The sequence below is a fragment of the Anomaloglossus baeobatrachus genome, chromosome 1 (genome assembly GCF_048569485.1).
Source record: "Anomaloglossus baeobatrachus isolate aAnoBae1 chromosome 1, aAnoBae1.hap1, whole genome shotgun sequence".
Classification (NCBI taxonomy): domain Eukaryota; kingdom Metazoa; phylum Chordata; class Amphibia; order Anura; family Aromobatidae; genus Anomaloglossus; species Anomaloglossus baeobatrachus.
This window is the reverse complement of record NC_134353.1, coordinates 501,124,305-501,135,442: the sequence shown is the minus strand read 5'-3', so window position 1 is coordinate 501,135,442 and position 11,138 is coordinate 501,124,305.

The window sequence follows — 11,138 nt, the reverse complement described above, 5'->3', positions numbered from 1 at the left end:
GCAGCTATGGGCTGCCAATAACTCCTTATTACCCCGATTTGCCAACGCACCAGGGCAAATCGGGAAGAGCCGGGTACAGTCCCAGAACTGTCGCATATAATGTATGCGGCAATTCTGGGCGGCTGCTGACTGATATTGTTAGGCTGGGGGGCTCCCCATAACGTGGAGCTCCCCATCCTGAGAATACCAGCCTTCAGCCGTATGGCTTTATCTGGCTGGTTTTAAAAATGGGGGGAACCGCACGCCGTTTTTTTTAATTATTTATTAATTTTAATTATTAATTTTAATTATTTATTAAATAATTAAAAAAAACGGCGTGCGGTTCCCCCCATTTTTAAAACCAGCCAGATAAAGCCATACGGCTGAAGGCTGGTATTCTCAGGATGGGGAGCTCCACGTTATGGGGAGCCCCCCACCCTAACAATATCAGCCAACAGCTGCCCAGAATTGCCGCATACATTATATGCGACAGTTCTGGGACTGTACCCGGCTCTTCCCGATTTACCCTGGTGCGTTGGCAAATCGGGGTAATAAGGAGTTAATGGCAGCCCATAGCTGCCACTAAATCCTAGATTAATCATGTCAGGCGTCTCCCCGAGATTCCTTCCATGATTAATCTGTAAATTACAGTTAAAAAACACACACATCCGAAAAATCCTTTATTAGAAATAAAAAACACTAACAAAGTCCCTCATTACCAATTTATTAACCCCGACAAACCCTCCATGTCCGGCGTACTCCACGGACTCCGGCGTCGCGTCCAGCTCTGCTGCATGGAAGTGACAGGAGCTGCAGAAGACACCGCCGCTCCGGTCACCTCCACGCAGCTAATGAAGACAGCCGTGCGATCAGCTGAGCTGTCACTGAGGTTACCCGCTGTCACTGGATCCAGTGACGGCGGGTAACCTCAGTGACAGCTCAGCTGATCGCGCTACTCACCTCATTTGCTGCGTGGAAGTGACCGGAGCGGCGGTGTCTTCTGCAGCTCTGGTCACCTCTATGCAGCAGCGCAGGATGCGACGCTGGAACATCCTGGATGACGCCGGACATGGAGGGCTTTTTGGGGCTGATTAAAGTGGTGAACCAGGGAATGTGTGTGTGTTTTTTATTTCTAATAAAGGATTTTTCGGGTGTGTGTGTTTATTTACTGTAACTTACAGATTAATCATGGAGGGTGTCTCATAGACGCCTGACATGATTAATCTAGGATTTAGTGGCAGCTATGGGCTGCCATTAACTCCTTATTACCCCGATTTGCCAAAGCACCAGGGCAAATCGGGAAGAGCCGGGTACAGCCCCAGAACTGTCGCATATAATGTATGCGGCAATTCTGGGCGGCTGCTGACTGATATTGTTAGGCTGGGGGGCTCCCCATAACGTGGAGCTCCCCATCCTGAGAATACCAGCCTTCAGCCGTATGGCTTTATCTGGCTGGCATTAAAATGGGGGGGACCGCACGCCGTTTTTTTTTAATTATTTATTAATTTATTTTACTGCACAGTATAGACACGCCCACCGGCTGCTGTGATTGGGTGCAGTGTGACACCTGTCACTCAGCGTGGGGGCGTGTCTCACTGCAACCAATCATAGGCACCGGTGGGCGGGGAAAGCAGGGAATAGGAGATTGTTTAATGAGCGGCCGGCTTTTTCAAAATAGTAAAAGCCGCCGGTCACCTCCACGCAGCTAATGAAGGGAATAGCGCGATCAGCTGCTGTCAGTCAGGTAACTCCCGGCCACCGCTGGATCCAGCGGTGCCGCGATTAACCTCAGTGACAGCAGCTGATCGCTCTACTCACCTCAGTTGGTGCATGGAGCTGACTGGAGCGGCGGTGAGTAGCGCGATCAGCTGAGCTGTCACTGAGGTTACCCGCGGCCACCGCTGCATCCACCGCTGGATCCAGGTAACCTCAGTGACAGCTCAGCTGATCGCTATACTCATCTCATTAGCTGCGTGGAGGTGACCGGAGCGGCGGTGTCTTCTGCAGCTCCTGTCACTTCCATGCAGCAGAGCTGGACGCGACGCTGGAGGACTGTGGAGTACGCCGGACATGGAGGGTTTGTCGGGGTTAATAAATTGGTAATGAGGGACTTTGTTAGTGTTTTTTATTTCTAATAAAGGATTTTTCGGGTGTGTGTGTTTTTTAACTGTAATTTACAGATTAATCATGGAAGGAATCTCGGGGAGACGCCTGACATGATTAATCTAGGATTTAGTGGCAGCTATGGGCTGCCATTAACTCCTTATTACCCCGATTTGCCAACGCACCAGGGTAAATCGGGAAGAGCCGGGTACAGTCCCAGAACTGTCGCATATAATGTATGCGGCAATTCTGGGCGGCTGCTGACTGATATTGTTAGGGTGGGGGGCTCCCCATAACGTGGAGCTCCCCATCCTGAGAATACCAGCCTTCAGCCGTATGGCTTTATCTGGCTGGTATTAAAATTGGGGGGACCGCATGCCGTTTTTTTTAATTATTTAATTATTTATTTCACTGCACAGTATACACACACCGGCTGCTGTGATTGGTTGCAGTGAGACAGCTGTCACTCAGTGTGGGAGCGTGTCTCACTGCAACCAATCATAGGCGCCGAAAAGCAGGACAGCAGGGAATAGGAGATTGATTAATGAGCGGCCGGCTTTTTCAAAAGAGGAAAAGCCACCGGAGTTTGAACAGCTGTGCAGCGCCGCGGCAGTGATCGGGGAACGGTAAGTAAGAGAGAGGGGGGGGAACTGACCGACAGACTGTGAGAGGGGGACAGACAAGACAGAGAGAGACAGACCGACGGACTGAGGGAGATAGAATAAAAAAAAAAAAATGACCGACATCGCTAGTAAAAAGCACAAAACGTGCGTTTTGGACATCGGAGTGCCACACAAGGTTTTCATGTAAAATCTTTCATGTATTAATCTGAAAAAGTAACATACACCAGCTCTATCTCACTATTGGGTATGTGCCCTTAACATTTCCGCCATGAAAATTCATTTTGGTGTCATTTTGGAAGGTTTTCTGGTGAGTCCGTAAAAATGGCGTAAAACTCGGACAAAATTGTTCACATCTGTGACTTTTGAGTGATAAATGCTTCAAGGGGTCTTCCCCATGCTGATGCCATGTCATTTGAGCACTCTTCTGAGACTTTTGTGACATTTTTAGGGTTTCTCCATGCTGCCGGGGGGTCATTTCACAAAAATACTCGGGTCTCCCATAGGATAACATTGGGCTCGGTGCTCGGGCCGAGTACACGAGTATCTTGGGAGGCTCGGCCCGAGCTTCGAGCACCCGAGCTTTTTAGTACTCGCTCATCACTAGTCACATGTTAAAATGGATGAACAATATTCAATTCCATCATTAATTATTGGGAAATCAAAACCCATATGTGATCCCCACCAGTTTGAAGTCTTGGCGCCCGGGGTCCCAAACTAACAAAGTATCCCAAAAAAATCCTATGCAGATGTCATAAAATACAGAAGATGATGTCAAATAAGTAGAATGTCTGTAGGTTCCATATGTGCATTCCTCAAAGATATATTCTCCACACCATAGAAAGGAGGGGGGGGGGTTCAGGTAGATGAATGGTGTTCCCGAAAACTTGGCTCCATAGGACTACAAAGGCATGTATCCAAATGATGTATGGTCACTTAAAAACCAAGAGAACAAAACACAACATAATTAAAAATGAATCACAGAACACCATAAATAATGGTCTACTCCTAAACCTCTACAAAAATGGAGCGAAGCTAAGCTTCTCATTAAGTCCGCTTGGTGTCATAGTACCTAAGGTAACTATCCATCGGCACTCAAGTTGTGCCTATTGTTTTTTTAGATTGCCCCCTCGGATACCATAATGCAAGATGTCGATTCCCTTTAACTTTAGTCCAGAGGCGTCACACCCATGAAAAACCTTAAAGTGTCTGGGGATTGTCCTAAGGGTTGTATCATCTAGAACCTGTCTTGAGTTTATAATATCTCGAACGTGCTCCCTCGTCCTTACCCGGAGTTGTCTTGATGTCAATCCGACATATAGTTTGGAGCAAGGGCACGTAGCGAGATATATAACATAAGAGCTCTTACATGTTATGTATTTTTTGGATCGTAAAGTGTTTTTTACCATCTGATGACCGAAAATCGGTACCCTGGACAATGGTATTGTCTCTGCAGGCCAAGCAAGAACCGCATGTAAAACAGCCTTTTCTCCTAATGAGCTGTTGTGTAAAGAATGGATTAGTCACCTGGGCCACATAGTGGCTATCAACGAGAATGTCAACGAGAGGTTCCTCCCACGACGTGGTGTCATCAGGGGAGCCTCCGAGACATTCCCGGCTAAGATCTTATCAGTTTTTAAGATCGCCCAATGTTTTTTCAAGCAATCTCTCATTCTATCCCATTGGCAATTAAATGTCGATATAAACCTGATCTCATTGTTTTGATGTCTTGATTTTTTTGAGTCAACTGTCTTAAATAATAGATGTTTCCTAGCGGTGTGCTTAGCTCTGAGGTATCCCCTCTTTATGACGCGGTTACTATATCCCCTTTGTTGGAATCTTAACCTCAGGTCCTGTGACTGCTTTTCAAAGTTTTGGTCCGTCGAGCAAACGTGCCTCACCCTCAAGAATTGGCCCGTCGGGACGGCCCTAATCGTGGATTTGGTGTGAGCTGATGTCGCATGCAACAATGAATTCACGGAGGTTTCCTTCCGATGAATATCAGTGTGCAAAACGCCATCAGCCCCCACTTCAAAATGAATATCTAAAAAATCCAATTGTTTTTGACTTGCGATATGAGTTAATCTAATATTCAAATTGTTGTTATTCAAATAAATCATAAACTCATCCAACAGAGACGCGGCACCCTGCCACAGGAACAGCACGTCGTCGATATATCTGTACCAGCACATCACATGTTGGGAGAAGAGGTCATTCCCATGGAACAACCCCCTCTCCCACATGCCCAAGAAAGAAGAATGAAGAAAGCTTGCTCCTTTGTTGGCTCCTTTTTTCTTTGGCCTTCCCGGTCGAGTGAGCCTCCTCAGCCGGGGTGTCTAGTTTAAAGGTGGCTGCTGTTGAGAGGCACGGCTTGGCGGTTCTAGTGAATAGGCCTGGGGCTCCACCCGCTGTTTCGAGTGAAACTCCGCTTGCTGGGGTGTTTGAGAGTCCATCCGATGGAACGGCTGCGGATCGGGTTGGAAGGAGTTCTGGGGGCAACGGTTTGCTCTGTGACGGGGATCACCACATGTCCAGCACTTTCCCATAGGCCGGCTAGGTTGTCGTCTCACTTGCCCATCTGTCTGTCGGTCTAGTGTGAGCTGCAGCACCTGCTTCTGTAGGTCCGCCACCATCTGCTTCAGTTCTTCCGTGTCGCTGTTTGGAGTATTTGTACTGTACATGGATCTGCAAGTAGCGGCATAAGTCTCTGTTCCCGTAACAGGTCCCCTAGAACGTTCTATGGCTTCTTGTTTAACCTCAGCAAACGTAAGGGCTGGATTCATCCGGAGTAAGTCCTGCAATGAGCGGTTGAGATACGGATCTCTCAGTCCTATTACAAATTGGTCCCTCAGCACCAGGTCGCGGGAGAATGTACCAGCTAGATTTTCTCCATTTTTGCAGGCTTGTTCCAGCAGTACTTGGAGGGCGTTCGCGTATTGGGGAATGCCCTCCCACTCGAGCTGTGTACGCTGGAAGAACATGTAGCGCAGTATTCCCAGGTATCTGGTCGGTCCATAGGTGGTCTCTAGCACCCGTATCAAGTCATCTAATGTACGCTGGCCCCAACCGTCTCCAGTCTGACTGTCGTCCATGCCTCTCCCTCTAACGTCAGCATAGCCATTTCCACTAAGGTCTTAAGGTCAGCATTATACATTTCCCCACTATCCTAAGTTGTTCCGCCCCTTCAGGTACAGGGTAATTCCGTCCATTAAACTTCCTCACTTGATTTACAATAGACGCCGGAGGAGCTGTCTGACTATAAGCTACGACCGGGAGGGGATTTTGCTGGTCACAGATCCTGCCGACAACGCCAGATGAAGTGGCCGCGGGTAAGACCACGGCTGAGTTCCCATAATCTGCGCCAACAAAATCCCCACGCTCAGATTTTATGCAAGGGTACATTTCTTTACTGGTAAACATTTTAATGACACACACAGCTAGCTTAGCAGCACACATAATCAGAGTTTGCTATCTGGGTCTCTAACTTCAGACACACGGCACAGAACACAAAAAAAACCAGCAATGATAAAGAAGAATTCTGTCTCTGACTTGCCCTATGGGTTACAATACCAGTCCAAAACACAAGGAGGGAGGGCTCCCATGTAGCAGGCCTGGACTCCGGGTAAACAGCGGCGACTCCAAGGAAGAGAGATGGGAAGATCTTCAGCCCTCTCAACAGAGGGCTAGCTTACAGTCTCTTGGTATGGAGGAAGGAGACGGTCCGGAGGTCCCTTGAGTCTAGTATCACGTCTGCAGCAGTTCTGGGAACCCCTCACACTTCAGCAATGAGGGCAGCCCGAGGCAGATCTGTTCAGGTCCAACTCCAGAAGCTCAGTGACCTTCTTTCCCGCACTTTTTCTGTACAACCACTCCCTGTGGGAGGGGATCAGATTTTACAGCGTTCGCTTCTCGAGCAATTTCAGCACTTGTCCACAAGGTGGCAGCACCATCCTGTGTAATGTTAGTCTCCATGTCCTTTTCAATCACAAAACAGTCAGAGCTGCTCACCTCGTTACACTATTATAGATTACATTTATCGCACCATGCCTGGTTTCAACTGATCTGTTTGCTCAGTGAAAGACGCCTGGCTACTTCTAACCACAATCTAGCCTGGTCAAATTCTTCTTGTCTTTCAGCCATCCTTCCCCATTACAAATACATGTCTTCCATATTAAAATTTCCAAAATATTTTCAGATCCATCCATTGCTTTCTTCCCTTTTTTTTCTACAATGTCTCTCTTTCACCCATATGTAGGGACATGGGTGGTACCTCTGAGGCTGCTTAGCTGCTTAAAGCTGCCGGTCCTCTGACTGCAACTTCAATTATTGCAGTTATCCAAAGAACCGAAATGGTGAGTCTTAACTGCAAGAGACTACTCTTCTTCTCGCAGCATCAATTTGCTTGCAAGAAGGATTTCTACTCTCAGAATCACTGTTCTCGCAAGAGAAGAATATCAGCCCTTTGTACCCATACAGTTCTGATACACAACCGAATAAATAACAATTTGAAGAGTCTACTAGGAATAATTATTGGAATTACTTACACTTGTCAATATAACATGTCATGGGAAAATAGTTTTTTGTTATTACAAAACCTTTTATCCATTTTTAACACAGATTACATCTAACACAAAAGAGAAGGTTGGTTTATCCAGTCCAGAGCATAATATCAGATTTTAACCAAACAACCAAGAAGTTTCCTTTCAGCTTCCCATAGGGGCGAATGCTGAAAAAAAAAATCTGCAAAAAGTCTTCCCTCTCTGGCTGTATGTTTCCAGGTCTGAATATACTGGCTGGTTAAGAACTATAACTACTGTGAATTTTCCTCTCTTCAGGTCACATAAAACAGAGCACAGGCAATGAGGAAAACGGTTCTGATTCATCAACACAATTTTAAACTACATTAGCCAATCCTCACTTCATAATTTCTGGTATTAATACTCCTGCTGTGACATTTAATATCCTGAGTAGCACATGTAAAGGAACACAACTTTTTTATTTTTGCATAAATATTTGTATATTGGTGTCATATATTTTTTCTTTTTGTTGTTTATTTTGTGGAGTTTTCACTAGTTTTACAATTTTTTAAAAAACGTTTATTACTTTTTACTTAATTCCTCTTTTACTTTAACTTTTATTAGTCTGATCAGTGGTCTAATGCATTACATTAAATGCAATGCATTAGACCTCTCAGAGTGACACTGACAGAACACCTTTTAGAACAAGCTCTTGGCATGGTCTAACAAGCCACCATAGGTGAGAGATCCAGAGGTCATCATTTGACTTCTTGCTGTCATGGAAACCATTGGAACCCCATGATCATGCCTCGATTGGGTGAGAGTCAGCCAACTCCTTCAATCATCCTTCTAAATGCTGCAATTGCTATTGATCATGGTATTAAAAAGTCGGGGGTCGGTGTGGGCTCTGGAACTGGCTGAGACAGCCAGAGCTCACCTGTCAGTTAAGCTGGGCTACTACCATTGATCATGAGTGCACAGTTTCTGTTTCCACCAAAACATACCGGTAAGTCCATTTGTGGGAATACACTGCAATATAAGGCGAACCCATACATCCAATGTCGTAAATAGGTTTAAACAACATTGCCCATTTCTACCTCACCATCTAAACACATCAAAGAGGCATCCCACAGTAAAGATAATCAGTCTCAACAGTATTAATGTTTATAATTAGGGAGATTTTTCATGGTTGTCCTTAAAACAATATACTTATACACTACCCATATAAGAACCTAGAAATTAGGTGCTTTAGTTCTATACAACACTTAAAAATACACTGAGAAGGTTAAACACACCCAATGCGAGCTCTAGATAACTGCCTTCTAGTTCTCTACATCTTCCTGACACTCTACTATTGACCTCATCAGGAAGCCATGTATTAGGTTATTTTTAAGAAGCGAAACGTACGTTAGGTCTCCTGTCTTCTTTTGCTCTGGATAACCTTTGTCCTCTACCCAACACTGTGAGTATATGGGTGATGTATATCTGATCATGGTCAATTATTTTGTGTACACCGCGACATATTTATAGCTAATTGTTTAGCATGCACGGGGTCTTTGCATTTACTTGGTCATATTTGATTAATCACAGATGGTTATTTGGTCATATTGTCCCTTTACTTGAGCCTCCGTGATGCTAGTTAAGGTTTGCTGCTGTAATGTTTTGGTGTACCTACAATAATTTTTTTGACCTTTTGATCAGATTGTCACCCTTTTACGCTCTACGTGGGGTATTTAGTCATCACCATCTGACTGTATTTCTGGTCCATTTATTTTATTCGCGTCCTTTACCTTATCTATGTATTGCTATATACCGATCACTTACTGTTAAATATGGACATTGGTTGTTCTACGGTTGTGGATTCTCATTTTAATATTGTTATCAATAAACATTTGTAATTTTCTATTGAACATTGTTTTCTGATGTGCATTTTTTTTACTCCATTTTCTCCTGCATTTCATTTATTGTTCCGGAGTTATGCTCTGTATGTATCATCTTAATTATTTCCATGGCATTTACCATAGCTATGCTTGTTTGGAATTTTGTTTTGATATTGACCTCATCATGTAGATATCCAAGATAATCGGTTTCAACTGTTCCAATGCATGGAACTAGAGGGATTCTTCCTGGTTGTCCTTATTTGGGAAGCTGCCACCATTATTTCAGAACCCAAACGTTTTATATGTGCATGTAGCTCCAGCAATACCTTTACATGGCCAGTCTGACGTGTCTTTGAAAGAGCTACATGTACAGTTGAAACCACAAGTTTATGTACGCTATCTAAAAAGACACATGTGCATCTTTTTCTCACTATCTGACATGAAATAAGACTAAACCTTTCCCGTTTTTGGTCAATTAGGAACCAAAATTAAATATATTTGCCAAGTGCCAAAATAATGAGAGAGAATGTTTTTTTTAGGTATTTTTTATTACTTTCTGCAAAGTCAAAAGTTTACATACATTTCATTAGTATTTGGTACCATTGTCCTTAAATTGTATGGGTCAAATGTTTTGGATATCCTTCCACAAGCTTCTCACCATAGTAGGTAGGAATTTGGACCCATTCCTCCTAACAGAACTAGTGTGACTGAGCTATGTTTGTATGCCACCTTGCTCGCATCTGCCTTTTCAGCTTTGCCCATAAATTTTCAATAAGATTGAGATCAAGGATTTGTGATGGCCACTCCAAAACATTGACTTTGTTATCCTTAAGCCACTTTGTAACCAGTTTTGCAGTATGCTTCAGGTGATTGTCCGTTTGGAAGACCCGTTTCTGCCCAAGCATTAAGTTCCTGGCTGATGTCTTGAGATGTTTGTGTGGTGCCCCTGAGGCTTCAGTCGCCACACTGAATCTCCCTTAAAATGTAGTACTCATCCCGGTTAAGGAGAGGTTAATCGCTGGTGATTCTCACATTCACAAACCACAAACACTTAGGTGCTTTCCCACTGGGAGGATGGCCTGGGGTAGTCAGGGGGGTTGCCATCACGAGACATGGGACTTTCCCGGTCACTAGGACAACCACCTGGGGGGTGGGCACCACTTGGGGAAAAGGGAAGGAGCATCTTCACACATAGCCAGTTAGCCCCGAACACAGCTTTGGGTGAGACACACACCTGGGACCTCGGTCTAATCTTCTTTTACCTCACACTCCTGGGAGTGCCATAGTGCCCAAGGCTTGGAGCATACAGCTCAGCCCGGGTTCTCTACAGCTACACAGGATTCCAGGGTCTGCAGTGAGTTCAGGAAACACCTGCGACCCATTCCATATTTCACATACACCGGGATTGGCGGGACCCCGACCAGAAAGGACTCACAGTGGGAACACTGGCGGTGACCTCGAATTGCTCGGGATCGGCTGGGGCCCATCACGGTGGTGACCGGCATCTTCCGGGTAAAACCAGGACTGTAAGTAAAGAAAACCTTGAACCCTCAGAGACTGTGTCTGCCTGTCCTTGCCGGCGCCACCGCTCCGCGCTTTGGCACCCGCTATTACTGCTCCCCTCATCATCCTCCCCCGGGGCCCGCTCCACCTGTGGGGAGCAGAAACACCTTAGCTGCTACTACCATCCCCCCGGAGGACAGCGACAGCAGCGGTGGGTAATTTACTGGCCACATACCGCAGGTGGCATCATGAAATCAAACTTCCATTACCACTCCCTCCTTTATTGTACACCTCGGGGCCAAAAAAGCGGGCAATAGGGCCACCCCGTGACATCCCCAGACCTGACATCACCAGACCCTGTGGGTGCTACATTTGCCTCAGTATTGCCACATAATCTTCTTTCCTAATGATGCCATCTATTTTTATGATGTGCATCAGTCCCTCCTGCAACAAAAAAATCTCAGAACATGATGCTGCCACCCCCGTATTTCACAGCTGGAATGGTGTTCTTTGACTTCTTCCTTTTCCTCCAAATG